Here is a 20,755-nt window from a genome sequence, read left to right on the forward strand (position 1 = left end):
ATAAGTAAAAGCAAAAAGGCGAGCAAGATACCCTCATGCAACTATGAATAGAGGGTTTTGGTTTGAGAAATGGAGCATTTGACATATAGAGGAACTTCTGGCTGTTCTTAATATCAAAACTTCATTGATTTGTCAATAATTGTTGTGAAACTGAGAAACCAGGCAGTGAGAAACAGTTAAAAATGCTCCATGTGACTCCTCCCCACCTCATCTCCCTTTAATTTCATTTTTTCTCCTTAGGCCTGGAACAAGATGGCTGTTTTTTGGAGAGTGAAACTGAGTGAAAGTCATGTAATGTTTCTGTATGATGTTTTTGGCAGTGATGATGAAAATTCTAGACTGAAATGATATTGCGTGAAGTCTGGACCAATTGCTATGTTAAAGTAGAATGAATTTCCTCCCTTTCTGCTGTCTGGGTCAATTTTGGGGGGAGTTAGAGAATTTAGCCTTTCAGTTGAAGCAACATATTGTACTGATAACATGCAAAAGTACAGTCAGTCTGATTGGACTCACTGGGCTTTTCCAACTTGCTGCTAATGTGATCATTAGGAGAGCTTCTGCAAAATAAATATAACTCATAGAGGTTTGTTAAGAAGGGTTCCAGATTCCATTGACCAACAGAGGAATGTTTAATACTCTACCATAAATAACAACAACAAAAAGATGCTATCCCCTCCCCTGAAAAAAAAAAAAACCCTTGGAATTCTGAGTCCCACCTGTTAAATTATTTGTTCTTCTAAAGCAGCAGAAATGAAAGGCGTTATGTTCAACATCATTTTGGACCCATTTTCTGTGGCGGGAAACCAAGGTAAACACATTTTTCCTGATGTAATTGTTGATATTAGTTCAGCTCATATGATGCAGGCGTAGCTGTGTGAACCATTTTATTTGAACCTGTCCTCGGCTGGAGTTGAACACAATAGTGGGAAAGCCTAAAGCCACTATTCTGGGGCTCCGGATCTTTTAGGGAGCAACACACCCAGACATTGCTGCTGTCAAGGTGTCCTTTGGATTCCTGGTCTTGGCTCTGTTTTCTTCTCATTTGTGTTTGGGAACCTTCAGCTCATTTCCTCACATGGGTTATCTCTGATTTCTTATTTGTCTCATGCCTGGGCATTGTCATTCTCCCTTTCAAATTATACATAGATACATATATATGGTTGTTTACAGTTTTTTTCTCTTAATTCCCCCTTTTTATCTTCTCCTCCAACTCTTTCCCCTCCTTTAATATAGTAAATAAACTAGTATGTTTTCTTTTTCAAGATTCTCCATGCTTACATATTTACAACAAACACATTTGCTCACCTATATTTTCATTTTTTTGATGTCAGTTAAAAATCCTCTTCTCTTTATTCTTCTAGTTTAACAATAGTTCCCAGCTAGCATATGGGATTTGTTCTCAGGCTAGCCTCCCAAAGCACATTTAGCCTGTGCTATAGTTTATTCCTTTATTTGTTTATCCCACAAATATTTTTTGGACCACTTTGAGCCCAAAATGGCCCAGACATTGTGGATACAAAGATAAAATTGGTACAGACCCTGACTTCTGGGAGTTACAAGTGTGTGTGCATAGTGCTGTGATAGAGAACTCAGATAAGGGGCATCTGACCAACCTGGAGGGCTGAGACCCTGATGATACCACTGAGCTTACTGCTTTTCTGGAAGAACGTGTTCCTGACTCCAGTTTTGGCTCAAGGTGGGAAGAGGATTTGGCATGAGCAGGAGAGGGACCGTGATGCAGGGGGTGAGACTCCTCCTGCCAAGGAGTCCTGGACAACTGTGGTAGTGGAAGAGATCAGATGGGCAATGGCTGTTGAGCATGAATTGTCTACAAGTCTTGCTTTTGTAAATCAGGCACCTGACATGAGGATGTCTGTCCTGCATTGCCTGTGTGGTTACTTCACATGTGTCCTGACCTTCCAATCAGACTGTAACTGGACTGCACGGAGGAGACACATGAGGCTGTGTCTCATGTGTCTTATGCTTTTCCTGCAGCACATAACCATGTGGTCCTGGAGCAATTACATTAAATGCTTGTGCTGCTGACCAAAGAAATAGAAATAAAATTGTGAATGAACATTTACATATAAAGCTACATTTCCCATGGACTTTTCAATATTTTTTTTGACATAGCTTCTAATAACAGAAATGTCTTTACTTGTGAAACATTTATAGATCACAAAATGTTTTCTAATACGTCATAGCATCTTCACAATGAACTTGGGAGGCAGATGTCTTTGTTAGTATCACTGTTTTACCCTAGTATGAAACATCTGAAGCGTAGGCTTTTAATCCTTCAAGACAGAGGGGCGGTTGCTGGGAAGACCTGGGGCTCCAATTCTTGTCTTCTAGCTTCAGGGTGGGCTCTTCCCAATGTGATTTGCTAAATTACACAAAAGTAGCTCAGAGAATGAGGCAGCTGTCATGGTCCTGATTTGGTGCAGTGTCTCTTAAACTTGTAGAAACTCAGCCTGCAGTCTCAGGGAGCCAGCCTTCACCACAGTGCGTGTGGACAGCTGCAACTGTGGGTGATGGGGGGCACTCACTGGGGCCCCAGAAAGCCGGGGATACAGCCATGGTCCCAGGCACCAGACTAGGATTGCAGTGCCAGGAATTTCACCGTTGGCAAAGCCATCTGTTGAGTTAAATGTTGCCTGCCTCAGTCTTCTGTTCAAACCAGAGATGTCTGTAAGAGGGGAAGATGATAAAGGTTGAAGTCACCAATTAATGTCCCAGCAGTATCAGTTGGGTTATAAATTACTCTCCTCTAGAGCCATAGGGAAATGATCTAGCCCTAAGGTGATACAAATTTGTTTGTATGTTTTAGGAAGATTTTGGAGCCTACAATGTGATTCAGGAGAACAGAACAGTGGGCCACATTGGGGAAAGAAGTGGAAGGGGAGCTTGGGGGAAGATTTTGCTGCTTGATTCTTGTGCTCTTAGCCAGGAGGCTTTGAGGTCCATCTGATTTTGGACAACTGCTCCTTGGAGTGTCCCTCAAACATCATCTCCACGTTTCTGGGGCTGCTCTGGGAGAAAGCAAAGCAGGCAGGACTAGGACTTTCTTCCTGTTGAGGAGTTGGGTGTCAGGCAGGCAGGAGGAAGCATGGAGCCTAGGTGTGTTCTGGGAGAGAAGGTAGCTGGGCCGTGGTTACTCTGGGGAAGCAACCACGGGTTTCTTGATTTTGGAAACAGGGCAGCTTCCTGTGCTGAAGTGTCTGATTCCCAGTATGGCAAGGTCAGTTCAGTGCCAGTGGCCACCCCCAGGTTTGTAGGTGTGTCTGGTGTGGCAGGGGTTGGCAGCCATCCTCAGCTCACTGTGGATCCTACAGATACTCACAGGCTGCTTTTCCACTACTGTCAGGAAAAACAAATAATCCTCAGCACTGAAGTTCAAAGCCATGGTTCCTGCATGTTCCTTAACATGACACAGGTGGGCCTTCATTGAAAACACCTTCAGCTCCTCCAGCTCAATTCTCATGAAAACAAACAGCGGTGCCCTTTGCCCAAGTTGGAAGAGGTGGCCGTGAAATCCTCATCAGCTTCCTGTATATTGCAGAACCTTAATCAGGCCACGCTGCAGGGGTGAGGACCTGGTCGTCCACCTGGAGCTCACCAGGGGAAATAGGGGCAGCGTCCCGCAGGCAGTGAACTGGCACAGCACCCCTGCCCCTGACCCTCGCCACTGCCATTGTGATGGGGGAGGGGTCAGGGCCCCTCTGCACAGTCCAAGCCACAGCAAAATCTGGGAAGTCTCCTGGTCTTTGCCCAGGAAACAGCCTTCCTAGACAGGCTCTGAATTATTCACCTCTTCCCCTTCATATTACAACTGCCACTCAGACGTGAAGGTGCAGCACAAAGCTTCAGAAACAATGGAAGAAACTGAAATCGGGATCCTGACTCCTGCATGGGAAAGCTATAGCTGTGTGACTTTGTGCAAATCACACACCTGTTCTGTGTCTTGCGTCTGCATCTGTGAAATGCAGGTGAACGTAGCACTTACCTTTGAGGGCTCCTTGGAGAATTAAATGAATTGATTCACACAAAGGACTTAGAGAGATGTCCGGCACTGAGTAAACACTCAGTGCTAGCTATTATGATGATGATTAAAGATAATCAAAGCTTATGCTTTTTAATAGACAATTTTTTTTGGAACAGTTCTAGATTCACTACAAACTTGAGAGGAAGGTACAGCGATTTTTCATAGCCTCCCTACCTCCCCCCATCATCAACATCCCCCACCAGAGTGATATGTTTGCTACAACTGATGAACCTACATTGACATACCATCATCACTCAAAGTCCATAGTTTACATTAGGGTTCACTCTTGGTGCTGTGCAGTCTATGGATTTGGACAAATGTATAATGCCAGGTACCCACAATTATAGTATCATACAAAATATTTTCACTGCCCTGAAAATTCTCTATGCTTCTCTTCTTTATCCCTCCTTCCCCCTAGCCGCAAGCAACTACTCATCTTTACAATCTCCATAGTTTAGCCTTTTCCAGAATGTTATATAGTTGGAATCACACAGCATGTAGCCTTTCAGATTAGCTTCTTTCTCTTAGTAATATGCATTTATGCCTCCTCCATGTCTTTTCATGTCTTGATAGCTCATTTATCTTTAGTACTGACTAATACTCCGTTGTCTGGATGTACCACAGTTTATTTATTCACATACTGAAGAACATCTTGGTTGCTTCCCAGTTTTGCCAGTCATGAAGAAATCTGCTATAAACATTGTATGCCTGTTTTTGGGTAGAAAGCCTTATTTTTTATTACATTAAACATGTAATATATGGAGTTTACCTCTGCCATTTCAGAGTGCCCAACACACAGCAGGATTGTTACTCGGTTTTCAACTCCTGACTCTTCTCCAAATGTCTAGTGCAGATTTCTGTGCCTAGGTGGGTAACAGTGGGAACTTCTGGGACCCCCAGCTGTTGGTCTGACCTTCATTCAGTATCCTTCTGGTCAGTCACATCTCTCATCTTTGCATTTGACTCTGCTCTTAATGCCAGTGAATCTAAAAACTCCGACATAGCTTGTCCCTACATCTTTACTGAGTTTGTTCATGCTTTCACAATAGTCTTGAATTTCAGGAAAAAAAGTATATCATTCAATGATGGCAACATAATGCTGCAGAGTTTGGTTACATAGAATATTCTGATGCATGAAAATGATGTGCAAATAAAAAAGAGATAAAGATGGTCAAAGATATAAAGGAGGCACTACTGATAGAAATGAGTTTAGGAAAAAGGGCAAATTTACTTAGGGAATAGAGGTGCTAGAAATCTATAGTGAAATTGCCACATTACTCTTGAGTATACACAGATTGAAAGACTGTGAAGTGGTGATTGCAAATGTTCAGGGTTTTTTTAATTATACTTTAAGTTTTAGGGTACATGTGCACAACGTGCAGATTTGTTACATATGTATACATGTGCCATGTTGGTATGCTGCACCCATTAACTCGTCATTTACATTAGGTATATCTCCTAATTCTATCCCTCCCCCTTCCCCCCACCCCACAACAGGCCCCAGTGTGTGATGTTCCCCTTCCTGTGTCCATGTGTTCTCATTGTTCAATTCCCACCTATGAGTGAGAACATGCGGTGTTCGGTTTTTTGTCCTTGCGATAGTTTGCTGAGAATGATGGTTTCCAGTTTCATCCATGTCCCTACAAAGGACATGAACTCATCCTTTTTTATGGCTGCATAGTATTCCATGGTGTATATGTGCCACATTTTCTTTATCCAGTCTATCATTGTTGGACATTTGGGTTGGTTCCAGGTCTTTGCTATTGTGAATAGTGCCACAATAAACATACGTGTGCATGTGTCTTTATAGCAGCATGATTTATATTCCTTTGGGTGTATACCCAGTAATGGGATGGCTGGGTCAAATGGTATTTCTAGTTCTAGATCTCTGAGGAATCACCACACTGACTTCCACAATGGTTGAACTAGTTTATAGTCCCACCAACAGTGTAAAAGTGTTCCTATTTCTCCACATCCTCTCCAGCATCTGTTGTTCCCTGACTTTTTAATAATCACCATTCTAACTGGTGTGAGATGGTATCTCATTGTGGCTTTGATTTGCATTTCTCTGATGGCCAGTGATGATGAACATGTTTTCATGTCTTTTGGCTGCATAGATGTCTTCTTTTGTGAAGGGTCTGTTCATATCTTTCACCCACTTGTTGATGGGGTTGTTTGTTTTTTTCTTATAAATTTGTTTGAGTTCTTTGTAGATTCTGGATATTAGCCCTTTGTCAGATGAGTAGATTGCAAAAATTTTCTCCCATTCTGTAGGTTGCCTGTTCACTCTGATGGTAGTTTCTTTTGCTGTGCAGAAGCTCTTTAGTTTAATTAGATCCCATTTGTCAATTTTGGCTTTCATTGCCATTGCTTTTGGTGTTTTAGACATGAAGTCCTTGCCCATGCCTATGTCCTGAATGGTATTGCCTAGGTTTTCTTCTAGGGTTTTTATGGTTTTAGGTCTAACATTCAAGTCTTTAATCCATCTTGAATTAATTTTTGTATAAGGTGTAAGGAAGGGATCCAGTTTCAGCTTTCTACATATGGCTAGCCAGTTTTCCCAGCAACCAATGACTTTCTTCACAGAATTGGAAAAAACTACTTTACAGTTCATATGGAACCAAAAAGGAGCCCTTATTGCCAAGTCAATCCTAAGCCAAAAGAACAAAGCTGGAGGCATCACGCTACCTGACTTCAAACTATACTACAAGGCTACAGTAACCAAAACAGCATGGTACTGGTACCAAAACAGAGATATAGACCAATCAAATAGAACAGAGCCCTCAGAAATAATGCCACATATCTACAACTATCTGATCTTTGACAAACCTGACAAAAACAAGAACTGGGGAAAGCAAATATTCAGTTTTGACGAAGTTGCTTTAAATGATTCATTTGGAGATGAGGCTGAATTTTTAAAAATATCCAAACAATTTTAAGCAAAAAGTGCAGAAATAAATGCCTGAAAATTATGTATAGAAAAATAGAAAAAAGTAGGACAACTTTATCACCTCAAACCAAGAGTTTAGTGAGATATATAAAGCTGCATTAAAAAGCTGAAAATTTGAGAAACTGCTCACATGATGCACCAAAATTTCCAGGAAGAGGAAAACTAGAGATAAGAATTTTCATTTGGCACAAATTTTCCTCTTGAACTACTTGTTTTCAATTAAATGATCAGTTACTCACTGGAGTAACAATGATGTTAGACCCCTTGAGGTTGACTCTAGATCATTCCTTGGGAAAATGGCAGTGATCCCTTCTCACATGTGAGATGAGGCCAGTCTTACTGGATGGGCTTCCCGACAGCTTTCTCCTTCCCTTATACTGTGGCCTTGGGTAGGTCTCTTCTGCTTTAGGAGCTTTAATGCCTCTATCTGGGCAATGAGGAATGAGGGGATTTGACCACATATTCTTTGAGGGTCTTCTTACCTTTTATGAGTTTTCAAACACTACTGTGCACCATCAATCTCAAAACAATTACCCAAGACATAATTTTAAAATTATTTTATTTCAGTAGTTTTTGAGAGACAGGTGGTTTCTGCTTACATGGATAAGTTCTCTAGTGGTGATTTCTGAGATTTTAGTGCAGGCATCACCTGAGCAGTGTACACTGTACCCAATATGTAGTCTTTTATCTCTCACCCCACTCCTCACCTTCCCCACCGACTCCCAAAAGTCCATTATATCACTCTTATGCCTCTACATTCTCATAGTTTAGCTCCCACTTATAAGTGAGAAGATATGGTATTTGGTTTTCTATTCCTGAGTTACTTCACTTAGAATAATGGCCTCCAGTTTCATCCAAGTTGCTGCAAAAGGCATTATTTTGTTCTTTTTTTATGGCTGAGTAGTATTCCCTGGTGTACATGTACCACATTTTATTTATCCATTCATTGACCATTGGGCACTTAGGTTGGTTCCATATCTTTGCAATTGCAAATTGTGCTGCTATAAATATGCATGCACAGGTGTCTTTTTAATATAATGACTTCTTTTCTTTTGGGTAGATACCTAGTAGTGGGATTGCTGGATTGAATGGTAGTTCTACTTTTATTTCCTTAAGGAATCTCCATATCATTTTCCATAGTGGTTGTATTAATTTACATTCCTACCAGCAGTGTAAAAGTGTTCCCTTTTCACCACATCAATCCCAACAGCTATGGTTTTTTTGACATCTTAATTATGGCCATTCTTGCAGGAATAAGGTGGTATCTCATTGTGGTTTTAATTTGCCTTTCCCTGATGATTAGTGATGTTGAACGTTTTTTCATGTTTGTTGGATGGTCATATCTTCTTTTGAAAAATGTCTATTTGTGTCCTTTGCCCACTTTTTGATGGGATTATTATTATTATTTTTTCTAGCTTATTTGAGTTCCTTGTAGATTTCGGATACTAGTCTTTTGCCAAGACATGGTTTTGTTAGTCACAAAGTTCCTTTGCCTTATTTCTTCCAGTCAAGGATCATCTTAATGATGAACTCACTAATGCCCAAGCTCAAAAGTGACAGAGAGGATTCTGGGGAGGGACACAGAGAGGCTTCTGATTGTTATCAAAAGAGGTGGCCCGCATGTTGAAAATAGCAGAAAGTTTACTCATACAATAATCCCATAAATTGTAATAACTCCCATCAAAAACCATAAAGGTTGAACTGCTCGTTATACTTCCATGCCCAGCCTTCAGACTGCCATTTTCTGATTGTTTTACCTCCACGGCTGTCCTTAACATACACTGTAACCAATTTTTACTTTGAAATAATCATATACCATTGTGTGTGCGTGTGTCCTGCTATCTGTATGTCTCTTGTTCAAGGCAATGTTGAATTGTGCTTGTCTGAGTACATTAACATTTCCCTCTCAAATGGACTTATTTATAAAGCACAATATGTTATGCATAGGCTGACCACTTTATCCCTGTCTTAAAATGAGTGAAATATATTGGGTGCATGGATAGTGATCACTTTTAATTTTTCTTTTTCTCCTCTTTATGGCAGTGTCTGGCAACATTCCCCTATGATTTTATATTGAATGCAATAAACATGTTGTAGGGAGAAAGGGAAATTTGGGATGGAGGGTGATATGAGCAGTTACTCACTCCTTTGTGCAAAGAGAACACTATCCTTGCGTCATACATTGAACAGCAGTTTACCAATGATGTCAATTTATTTTACAATGGCCTCAAAATGAGTAGGGATTATTATTCCTTTGAACATATGAGAAAACAGAGGCCAAGAAAGTTACATTAACAGGTCAAGTATTTCCAACATATCCGTGTATGTAGGCATGAGCACACACTGAGTAATTTGTCCTGAACCACCCCTTTTCTAAGGAAGTCCTTCCTAATGTAATATATCCTGAAGGGCAGCTTCTAGGGCAAAGTAACATGATAGTAGATGGCAGTCTTCCAAGGAGTTACTGGTTTCCCTAGGTCTCAAGTTCCTTGCTTATGTGAGTATTAAGGCAAATTGAGTGGGATATTGCAGCACTGGGTTATCACTCACATGCTAACTTGCGTGGGAAAATGTCTCCCCTGCAAAGATTAATTAAGAATCAGTCCTTTGGAATTCTGTGCTTTAAAGTGAATTACTGGTGGTTTCTGTGAAGTTAAAGGGACAGACACTGCTTTTAATGGTTGTTAACTGGAAACTACAGAGGAGTGTAAGTGGGCGGTACAGCTGCATTTGTAAAAATTCAGGTTGTTTTTAATTAACACCACATGAAACATCCAGCCACAGCATATTCCCCCAGTTCAATGATGTCTGTAGGTACTGGAGGCCAGAATTCTTAAAATTGCTTCCATGTTGTGCTAGATGCAGCAGTGATTGAGTACTATTGCTCAGGGCAATTGGGGTAATAGGAACCTCATCAGTTAGCTAAAGAGGTGTGGATAGGAGATTGGGGTAAAAAGGTCAAACCTGGTCCAAGGCTGGTTTCAGAGCCAGGTATCCCCACCTGGCAGTAACCAGGGAATAAGGATTTACCCTTAACAACTCAGCTAGCCTCAAGCCTTCAAGGCCTGGAAAAAGGAAAATGCTTCTGGGTTCACATGGTCAGGCAGGCTGGAGTCTAGACACAGGAGCACTGATCATTGCTTTTCCTTTCACAGATGAAGAACTCAAAAGGCACAAGGAGGTTACACCAGTTGTTCAAGGCATGGGGGTGGGGGGCCACAATCCTGCTGCTGCTGCTCTTCCCTTCAGGTGGATGACTCAGTCTTTTCCACAAATTTAAGGTAGAAAAGGGTAGTCAGTTTTAATGCCATGCAGAGCAGACTCACTTTGCATTTATCATTGAAAAGTAGGAGGTCAAAGAATTGACAGTAGTTGAATAATCATTATACAGGCAGTCAGGCCTCACTGATTTGAATCAGTGGAGTGGGACTGGTCTGATTATAAAGATTTACAAGAAATGCATCTCAATAAATTTAGGATGCAATTAGGGTCAGATAAGTATGAGATAAGTATAGGTAAAAAAGCATACTAAGTGAGTGTAAAAAGTCCTTCTCCATGCTTTAAAGTTTTTTTTTTTTTTTTTTAACTAGGTCAAGCACAACCCATGCTAGCTAGTTTACACTATTAATTTACTTCTCAGGTAGCTATTGCAAAGATAAATGTAAGCCTGGATTTTGCCCAAGTTTTCAGAAATTTGGACTAGGGGAATCTGGACTAGGCTTGAAATGGTGTATGATAAAAGCAGGATTTCATTAGAGTGGGTCAAAAACTAGGGCTCTGAAATAAAGACAGGCATATGAAATTCAATTCAAAAATATTTAATGACATCTACTATGTGAAAAGCACAGGGCAAGGCTGTAAGGGGTATAGAGATGAAGCATATATAGAAAGCAACTTATACAGAGTGGATATAACCCTCACATATGCAACTCTGGTTAATGTGCATGGTAAGAATGGGAGACTGGGATGACCTGACTAGCCTTGGGCGCCTAAGGAGATGATGGGGAGCCAGGGAAAGTTTTTGATTAGGGGAACAACATGACCAGAGCTGTGGTTTTCTTTTTGAATATTTTAAGTTCTAGGGTACATGTGCAGAATGTGCAGGTTTGTTACATAGGTATACACATGCCATGGTGGTTTCCTGCACCCATCAACCCGTCATCTACATTAGGTATTTCTCCTAATGCTATCCCTCCCCTAGCCCCCCACCCCTAAATAGGCCCCAGTGTGTGATGTTCCCCTCCCTGTGTCCATGTGTTCTCATTGTTCAGCTCCTACTTATGAGTGAGAACATGCGGTGTTTGGTTTTCTGTTCTTGTGTTAGTTTGCTGAGAATGACGGTTTCCAGCTTCATCCATGTCCCTGCAAAGGACATGAACTCATCCTTTTTATGGCTGCATAGTATTCCTTGGTGTATATGTGTCACATTTTCTTTATCCAGTCTATTATTGATGGGCATTTGGGTGGTTCCAAGTCTTTGCCATTGTGAACAGTGCCACAGTAAACATATGTGTGCATGTGTCTTTATAGTAGAATGATTTCTAATCCTTTGGGTATGTACCCAGTAATGGGATTGCTGGGTCAAATGGTATTTCTAGTTCTAGATCCTTGAGAAATCATCACACTGTCTTCCACAATGGTTGAACTAATTTACACTGCCACCGACAGTGTATAAGTGTTCCTATTTCTCCACATCCTCTCCAGCATCTGTTGTTTCCTGACTTTTTTTTTTTTTTTTCTTTGAGATGGAGTTTTGCTCAGTTGCTCAGGCTGGAGTGCAGTGGGGAGATCTCGGCTCACTGCAAGCTCTGCCTCCCAGGTTCACACCATTCTGCCTCTGCCTCCTGAGTAGCTGGGTATACAGGTGCCCGCCATCACGCCCAGCTATTTTTTTTTTTTTTTTGTATTTTTAGTAGAGATGGGGTTTCACTGTGTTAGCCAGGATAGTCTCAATCTCCTGACCTTGTGCATTCTGCCTGCCTTGGCCTCCCAAACTGCTGGGATTACAGGCGTGAGCCACCACACCCGGCCCTCCTGACTTTTTAATGATCACCATTCTAACTGGCATGAGATGGTATCTCATTGTGGTTTTGACTTGCGTTTCCCTTATGACCAGTGATGATGAGCTTTTTTTCATCTTTGTTGGCTGCATACAGAATGGGAGAAAATTTTTGCAATCTAGCCATCTGACAAAGGGCTAATATCCAGAATCTACAAAGAACTTAAACAAATTTACAAGAAAAAAACAACCCCATCAAAAAGTAGGTGAAGGATATGAAGAGACACTTCTCAAAGAAGACATTGACGCAGCCAGAGCTGTGTTTTAAGAGCAGTCACAGATGTGAGAATCTGAACAGGCAGGTAAGGAATTGCTGCATTGTTTGAATGAAAAACCTGGTCCAAGAATTATAAGCCATGGAAGTTAACTGGATGTGAAGAAAGGAAAAGGCCTCAAAAGAGGCCCTGAGACTTTCAGCCTGGGAGATTTGGCATGATGATAAGGGTCGGTCATGTAACCAGGGAGGGGACTGCATTGAAGACAGTTTTGGCTTTGGACATTTGACTGTGATCCCCGTGGGTTGCACAGTTGGAGACATGCAGTGCACTTGGTATATGGTCTTGACTTTGATGAAGCTGGATTGAAATTACAAATTTGAGAATCAGCTGCACAGAGGTAAGATATGAACGTGGGAATTAGAGGTAGAGAGTGAATAAAAGCAAAGAGCTGGGGTCTGAACAGTGGGTAATTAATCCTATGTTTAGAAAGTGGTACATGTGGTCTGTTTATTCTCTGTACCTCTAACTCTGACTGAGGATAAAAAAGGGACCAGTGAGTTTTTCTGCAACAAGTTATATGATTACGTGGTGCAGTCAATGACTACATTTCCTCTATGCTGACAGATTATCTTTAAATTACAATAAAAATGATCCTATGGTCATTCCCATTTTTTGCTTTTCTTTTCTCTGTCTGTGCTAAATGCACTTTGGGCTCTTGATTTACTGTTAGAAATTTCCTGTGTAGTTTGGGGCCGAGAGTCAGGGGGTCAGGTTTTGGGATTTGAAACCCAAACAAATCTTTCCCTGCTTCCTACAGTACTCTCAAATTAATTTAGGGGTCAGAGGATATCCTGTGAAAATATCAAGAGGAACCTAGACTTTTGTTTCTGCATGGATCTGAAAGAAACACACATTTGAAGAAACGCATGAAGTTCATTCCAGGGTAGTCAAATTTTACTAATGACTGAAACATTCATGTACCAACTATCAGAATCAATTTCTGAAATAAATATGTGAAAAGATAAGCATGCTTAACTTTACTGAAGAAGTTACAGAAGATGAGATGCAGTACAGGAAATCCAAGAACCCAGATCAAACATTAAAACATAAACAAAATAAGAAAATTTTATTGATGGCCCATCCAATTTAACTAATGTTTACCAAGTGGCTACTACACTTTTTGTGCTTTGACCACAAAAAACATAAAGCGTTACCAGAATGTGGATGGGTACTCTACAAAATTAGTCATGATTTCTGTTCTCAGGGAGTACACTAATGTGTGAACTTATATATAAATAACAACAACAATAGCAAAGACAACAATAAACCAACTGTAATGCAATGTAAAGTGAAATCAATGGTGAGCTGAGTCAAAGAAGCACAGAGTATGAGGGGTGATACCATTAGTTCTGACTAGAGGATCAAGAAGGTTTTCTCGGGAGAGGTGGCCTTTGAGCGACATCCTTGAGGATAGTAATGGCAAGCACAGTAGTAGGTGGTGGTGGTGACGATGATGATGATGGTGAAAAGAGCAGCTGCCAATCACTAAATTCTTATGATTTACCTAGCTGTATATTGTTTGCTGAAGAACTTCTATGTTATTAATATTTTACCGGTAAAGCACAGGAAGGGGATTTCAGATAATAAAAAGAATGGAATAAACATGTTTGTGTGTTGGTAGGTGTAGAACAGAGAGTCATTTGGTGTGTTCAAGGTCCACTGTGCATGGTGGGTTGTAGTACAAAATAAGATTGAAAGAGGAATAGGAACCAGAGCAGCAAAAAGCTGCCAATGCTTTATGAATTACACAAGTCATACGTAGAGCTCTCTGGTTACTTGTGTGGAAAGTTGACCCCACTGAGCTAAGCAGGATGGGCTTGTGGTGTGTGCATCTGTCCTCTCAAACCGAATGAAATGCTCTCTGGCATTGCATAATCAGCAGCGAATCTTCCGCCTCAAGGCTTATGAAGAAAAGACCTTGAACCCAGTCTTCTGGTGGCTCTAGTAAAGACAGATTTGGTGACGGCCTAGAAGATTTCATTAACAAAGGATGGCCAATACATTACAATCAAAGAAAAAGCTGGGCATTGCTTTCTCAGATGATATGGTTCTTTTCCACTTTAATTCACGTGATTCCTAAAGCATCTGGCTTTCCTCTATTTTATTTTAGGAATTCCATATATAACTGAAATAACCTACAAGCACATTGACATTTTGCTAACAAAAAAATACTTTTTATTATTTTTGAAATCAACTGATTCCACAGTTTAAAAAACACAGCGGGGAAGAAAAGCCTATTCATGCTGTAGGTGTCTTTATGGGAAAAAATTCAGAGAATTCTGATAGCTCTGAAAGAGATAGGAAAACAGAAAAATAATGACCCCAGGGAAAGATATTATATTTTTAAAACAAGTTGAAATATCTTCAAGATACTAATTGTGGTCTCTTTCTTTAAAGTATGTGGTCATTTGGGGAATAGGGAGGGAATGCATGTGTGTGGCGGGAGGGTTTAATCAGCTTGATAAAGCTCCTCAGTTTATTCCAGTTGGGCTGAGTCCAGTTGAGATTAGGAAGGAACAGAAAGGTTTCTCTATAGAACAATTAGTGGTGTATGAAGAATATTCAGTTGTGGTTTTTAGTTTTCATAAATCTCAAGCAAAATGAAGAAATAACAATGACAAAATAAATACAACCAAACATTCAAAGACTCATATCTGCATTTTTACAAGATTTTGGAGACAGCAAAATCATATTTGGGACTCACTTCTCTGGACCCTGATATACAGAATGCTTGCTCTCAAATGTAGAATTCAGATTTCTTCCAAGGTCCCTGGGCATTCTAGGAGCAAAGGCACATTCAGATGCAGGGACCAGACCAGTTTCCTAAGTTTCCATGCATCCATGAGTTTTGGTTTATAGTGAAAAATGTTATCTTTAAAATTCCAGACATTTCTAGGCAAGCTGTTAGCATGAAAGTTGCTGTTTCTTCCCTTTCGAATTCACCTTGAAGCAAGCAACAGAATATGCAGAAAAGAGGAAAAGAAATCTTTATCAACATGAGTGAATAGTAAAGGGTGTCATCCACATGCTGGACAGTTGAGTATTTGGTTAGATGTAATGCAACCAGTATATAGTGGAATGAGCAAACTGTTGTAAAAATACTGAAATACTTTTATATTGGTTGGCACACAGTTACTTCCTGGAGTGTCTTGAGTGCTCTCATGCTGTCCTTGATATCCAGGTGGTTACCTCCTTTGCAAACCCTTGAGTCTCCCCATGGACCAGCAAATAACAAGATAATGCTTGGCAGAGTATAGTGATATCTAGAGTCTGACTTCAGTATTACAGTTAATGTTCATTCTAATTGTCCGACCTGTTACATTATAGTTTAAATGTCAGCACTCTTGATTTGACAGCTGAGATGGTGTATGAGGGAAGTATTATTTTTATTTAGTGTTTATCTTCCCAAAACAATATCTGCTTCTTTGTGAGAACTGCTTTCTGCCTACATCAAATATGAAGTTCTGATGGGGGATGACAAATAGCTTATTATTCCTTTGGCTACAGTAATTGGTTCGTTCAGGGATGGCCCTTTAACTCAAGCCAGGCCAATAAAATAATTTGTTGGTGTATTTGTTATTTTTTAACAGGAGCTGCCACTGTTAGGTTACAAAATAGAGGATACTGGAATTCTCCACAACAATGCTCCTACCACATGAGGGAATTTGTCTAAAAATAAATAAATAAATAAAGGTATACACCAGGAGAAGCAGAGTTAGAGATTCCAGGGAAGTCCTCAGAATGCTGAGTACCTGGGTCTAGTTGTTTATACAGATCCCGTTCTGTCCCCATCCTTTCTGATCCTGTTATAGTTTGATTTGGATATTTGTTACTTTCAATAAAAAAGTCTTTACATAAGAAGTAAATGAGAGGGAATCCTAGGAGACCCCCTGTGAATACTCCAGGTGGAGAGGGCACTGGCCTCCATAGAGAGGCAACATTTGTTCCCCATGAGAAATGCAAGGAAGCACAGAGCATAGTTCCTGGTGGAAGTGGTCACACCTACCCAAGACATGGACATGGGTCCTGTGACCCCCGTCTGTGCTGAGATGAAGCTTTTAGCTGTAACTCAGATATGACGCCTTCTGCTTCCTGACTCCATATGCTAGGTATTTGGGTTGGTAATCTATTGTGGGGTTGTGTGGGCTTTTTTTTTATTTTCCTGCTTTAATATCTTTAATCTGTGTGGAGTTTCTTCTATTAGTTTCTGCCAGAAAGATGCAGACCAGGTTTTCACAAATCCCAACTTAAATCCTGAATATGGAGCCAATGTCAGGTAACATTGTCAACCTTATTGTGTGCTGGGTGCTGTAATTTGCATGCATTGCCTCATTTAATCCATGTAAGGATTTTATGAGGTAGTACTGATATTCTGACTATTTTACAGATGGAGAAACAGGTGAGGAAAGGCCACAGAGCTAAAAAGTGCTGGAGTCATAACTGGAGCCCCAGCTATCTGACCCCTTATTTGTATTGTTACACTATGAATAAAGTTTTTAAAATATATATATATTTTTAATAGAGAGTAGCCCCAAGAAAGCACTAAACTTCTGGAGCTTAATTTTCGGGGAAGCCTCCATTCTAACCTTGTCCATTCTGTTGCATTCCCTGTGACCATCCTCAATCTAGTTTGAGCTGGGTTTTTGGCTATTTTCAACTTTCAACCCCAAAGTGCTTGGCTAAATAGAGAATGGAAGGAGACTTTGGGAGGCTTGCATGAATACTTAAGGCGGAGAGGTGAACACCAGCTGCAAGGCAAAAGAAGGGAGATTTCTTCCTGCGAACGGCTAGGCGAGGCAAGATGGCAGACCTCTGAGGGCCTTCTGCCTGTCAGGAGGTGGCTGAAATACCCTGACAGCTCAGAACTGTTTGCTTGAAGTAACTTCACTGTAAGAAAATAAGAACATTTGAGAAAGTATTTGATGAGTATTCCAAACTCAGTAGGGGAGTAGAAGCAGTGAAGTAATGGGAGCAAATTATGTATACATGTGTTAAAACATTACATTATATCCCATAAATAGGTGCCGTTGTTATGTGTCAATTATTAAAAAAAAAAAAAAACAAAAAACCAAAGACTTTTTTTTAAAAAAAAAAAAAAGGGAGAAAATCAATGTGAATAAATACTTTACCTGAAGTAATTTATGGAAAAATTAAAAATAACTTTTGAAACAGCAAATGGCTGACTTGACACTGTGGAAAACAATGAATGAGGAAACAGGAATTTGACAACAGAACTCTAAGGAAAAATGAAAAGGAAAGAGATCAGGGAATGATAGCGATATAGAAACTAGATCTTGGAGACCAAAGTATGCACAATACAAATTCCAAAAAGAGAAGACAGTAAAGATTTGGCAAGGATAAACATAAATAAATGATAGAAGAAAACTGCTGGGTGATAAAAATGGCAAGGAAATAGTAAAAAATGACAGAAAGACACATATAACAGACTTATACTACAAGGAAAAGTATCACTCAGATTAGTTTAAATTGAATTGAATGTTAATAAGAGACCTAGTCAAGGCAAAATAACAAAAGGATTAAAAATAAAATAATGGCCAGCAATATATCAGAAAACAAAACAGCGAAAGCAATCAGTTAGCTGACCTAGATCTCAGACAAAGTAGAAAATAAGACAAAACACTTTCTCCCCTCATCTCTGCTCACCCCCAGATAAAAAGCTTTCAAGGGGCCCATTCCAAAGGGTCAAAGAATTCATTCGTATTGAAAATACGGGATCATGAATTTGTATGTTGTGAATAGCATAATATCCAATAGGTACTGCTCTAACTTAGAAATCGGAGGACAAATTAACAAAGCTGTGCTAGATTTAAATATAGCACTATCAATTTATTACAGTTTAAGTAGGCAATAATAAATGAAATAGGAAAACGGGAGTAAGTACCAAGGGAACTAGGGTAAAGAATGAGTTGAATTTTTATGTTAATGATCCACTTTACGTGCCTACAGATAGGGTACCTTCTTTTCAAGTGTCCTCAGAATACTCATAAACATCGAATTACTCCTATTTTATGCCATAAAGAACATCTCAATAAGAAACACCAACGACCGAACAGAAACTGTACTGATTACAGTGTCTAACCCAAAAGCTTTAATGAAAAATAACTAATAAAACATTGAGTTATTAGACAAGGCCCTAGGTGAACTCCTAGCCTCTCTGTTTAGATTGTCATGGCCTTGACTTAGAGGACAGGCATTTTGTACTCTGTGCTGTTGTAATTTTCACAACAAGGGAAACAATATGAAATAATATACCCCAGCAGGGGAGCATAGAAATTTACTGCAGGCAACTTCATGTTAGCTTTCAGAAAGAAGGAAATATATCAAATGATTTAAAAAAATAGAACTATGGAGTTAGAAAGTATGTTAAGTCATCATTCTGTCTGACTCTCATTTTACAGAGGAGGGAATAGAGACCCAGAGATGGTGAGGATGTGTGTCCCAGGTCGGGCAAATAAAACTTGGCTAGTGCCTGAGTCTCCTGGTGGGTTCTATGTTCTGTTCCTTTCCTTGCTTTAGGAGTTTGTTATGAAGCGAGGATGGGGAGTACAATGCAGGTTTGGATCACGTGATTGGTTCCAGATTTGAGTGACTGTGGTGTGCTCATTTGCCCCGCAGAGCTGAGACTGGCTGTCCCCAGGGCACTTCTTGGATCCAGAGCCTCTGCCCCTGTTGTGAGGGAAGTCGGAGCAATGTGGTTGTTATTACCAGAATCACAGGCTTTCCACCTCTGCCAGGTAACCTGCGAAACAACTTCTGACATCATTAAACGCTGAAATCACTGAACTGTAAACGTGTGTTAGCGGATGTTTTCTGGAACGCTCTCATGACCTCTTTTTGTTGAGGCTCATTTTGTTTTTATTCTTCCCCAGGATCTGACTGGCCTCTCCCCTTTCTGTCCTCCATCACCAGCGCCCGGGATTCTGCCTCCTGTCTTTGCATGGTGTTGGGTCGAGCTCTGTCTGTTTCTAAGTCACACCAGGTGGGCAACTGCTTTTCCACATCACCGGGCCAAGTTATGTTTTCTTAATTGTCCGGCTGGACTGCAGTTGCTTACCAGGCCTTATTAACAGAGCAGAGAAAGCAGAGAAATAAAAGTCACACTCGCTTTTCGAGACTCAGCTGAACTAACTGCTTCGGGGGGACCTTGTTTCCAGCCATGAACTTATGAACTGAGGATTTTATGAAATCCAATCCTCATTGTTATTATAGCATAATCCTCTTGCAGTTATCCACCCAATTTTTCTGTAACAGTCACTTCTTCCTTCCTTTTCCTCTCAGGGGGCTCTGGGCATTTAGGCCAGGAACATCCATCTGCTGTTCCCCTCTTTCTGGTAAGATGCCAGGGGCCAAAGCTCATGGAAGCCCACCCAGCCTCTCAACTCTCAGTCATGAATGGGGTGTGATACCTGCAGAGCCCCTCTGGGGTGGAGGTAGGAGGATGCCTATTGAATAAGGTCTCTTCAACTTACTGCATTTTAGTTTTGGCATTTTCAAATGGGTACTTTGTGTTGAGAAAGAAAAGCAAAGGGGGCTGGATGTGGTGGCTCACGCCTGTAATCCCAACATTTTGGGAGACCGAGGTGGGTGGATCACCTGAGGTCAGGAGTTCAGGACCAGCCTGGCCAACATGGTGAAACGTCATCTCTACAAAAACACAAAAATTTGCCTGGCATGGCGGCACACACCTGTAGACCCAGTTACTTGGGAGACTGAGGCAGGAGAATTGCTAGAACCCAGGAGGGGGAGGTTGCAGTGAGCAGAGATCGTACCACTGCACTCCAGCCTGGGTGATAGAGTAAGACTCTGTCTGGGAAAAAAAAAAAAAAAAAAAAAAAGCAAAGGGCACTATGAGAAGAAGAGGTTGTAGAGATCATACACTCCAGACTCCAATCCCTGTTTCAGTTTGCTATTTCTACATAGCAAATCACGTGAAAACATAATGGCTAAATAGTCACCATTTATTGGTTCTCGATTCTGATTTGGGCAGGGCTTAATGGAGCTGTCTCTTTCTGTGTCAGGTGGGTTTAATGGGAGCGTCGGTTTTCCTCCATGCATCCTCTCTCTCTCTCTCTCTCTCTCTCTCTGTGTGTGTGTGTGTGTGTGTGTGTGGTTGCCCACCATTTGCTTGTCTAACCTGAGTATCTTCTTCATGCGGAAAGTGGCTTCTGAGAGGCAGAAGCTCTGCCACATTCTGTGGGTAGAAGCCAGTCACAAGGTCAGCCCATCTTTTAGGGTAGGGCAAGTAGCCTTCATCTCTTGGTGGGAGAAATGGTTTGAACTTGCAGGAATGGGAGGGGTGCTTGACACCCTCTTCATTGACAATCTACTGCACTCTGTTTTGAAGAGAGATGCAGTTGAACCCCCATAACGCTGAGTGACTCGGTGTATTTGTAGCATAGTTGACT

General features: G+C 40.8%; 1 long non-coding RNA gene across 1 annotated transcript in view; it reads left to right on the forward strand.

Annotated features, from left to right (window-relative positions):
• LOC129531789 (uncharacterized) overlaps positions 1 to 20,755 on the forward strand; it is a 282,788-nt gene that overhangs the window by 40,577 nt on the left and 221,456 nt on the right. The gene's annotated exons all lie outside the window — the stretch shown is intronic.

This window comes from Gorilla gorilla, chromosome 12 (genome assembly GCF_029281585.2).
Source record: "Gorilla gorilla gorilla isolate KB3781 chromosome 12, NHGRI_mGorGor1-v2.1_pri, whole genome shotgun sequence".
Taxonomy (NCBI): Eukaryota; Metazoa; Chordata; class Mammalia; order Primates; family Hominidae; genus Gorilla; species Gorilla gorilla.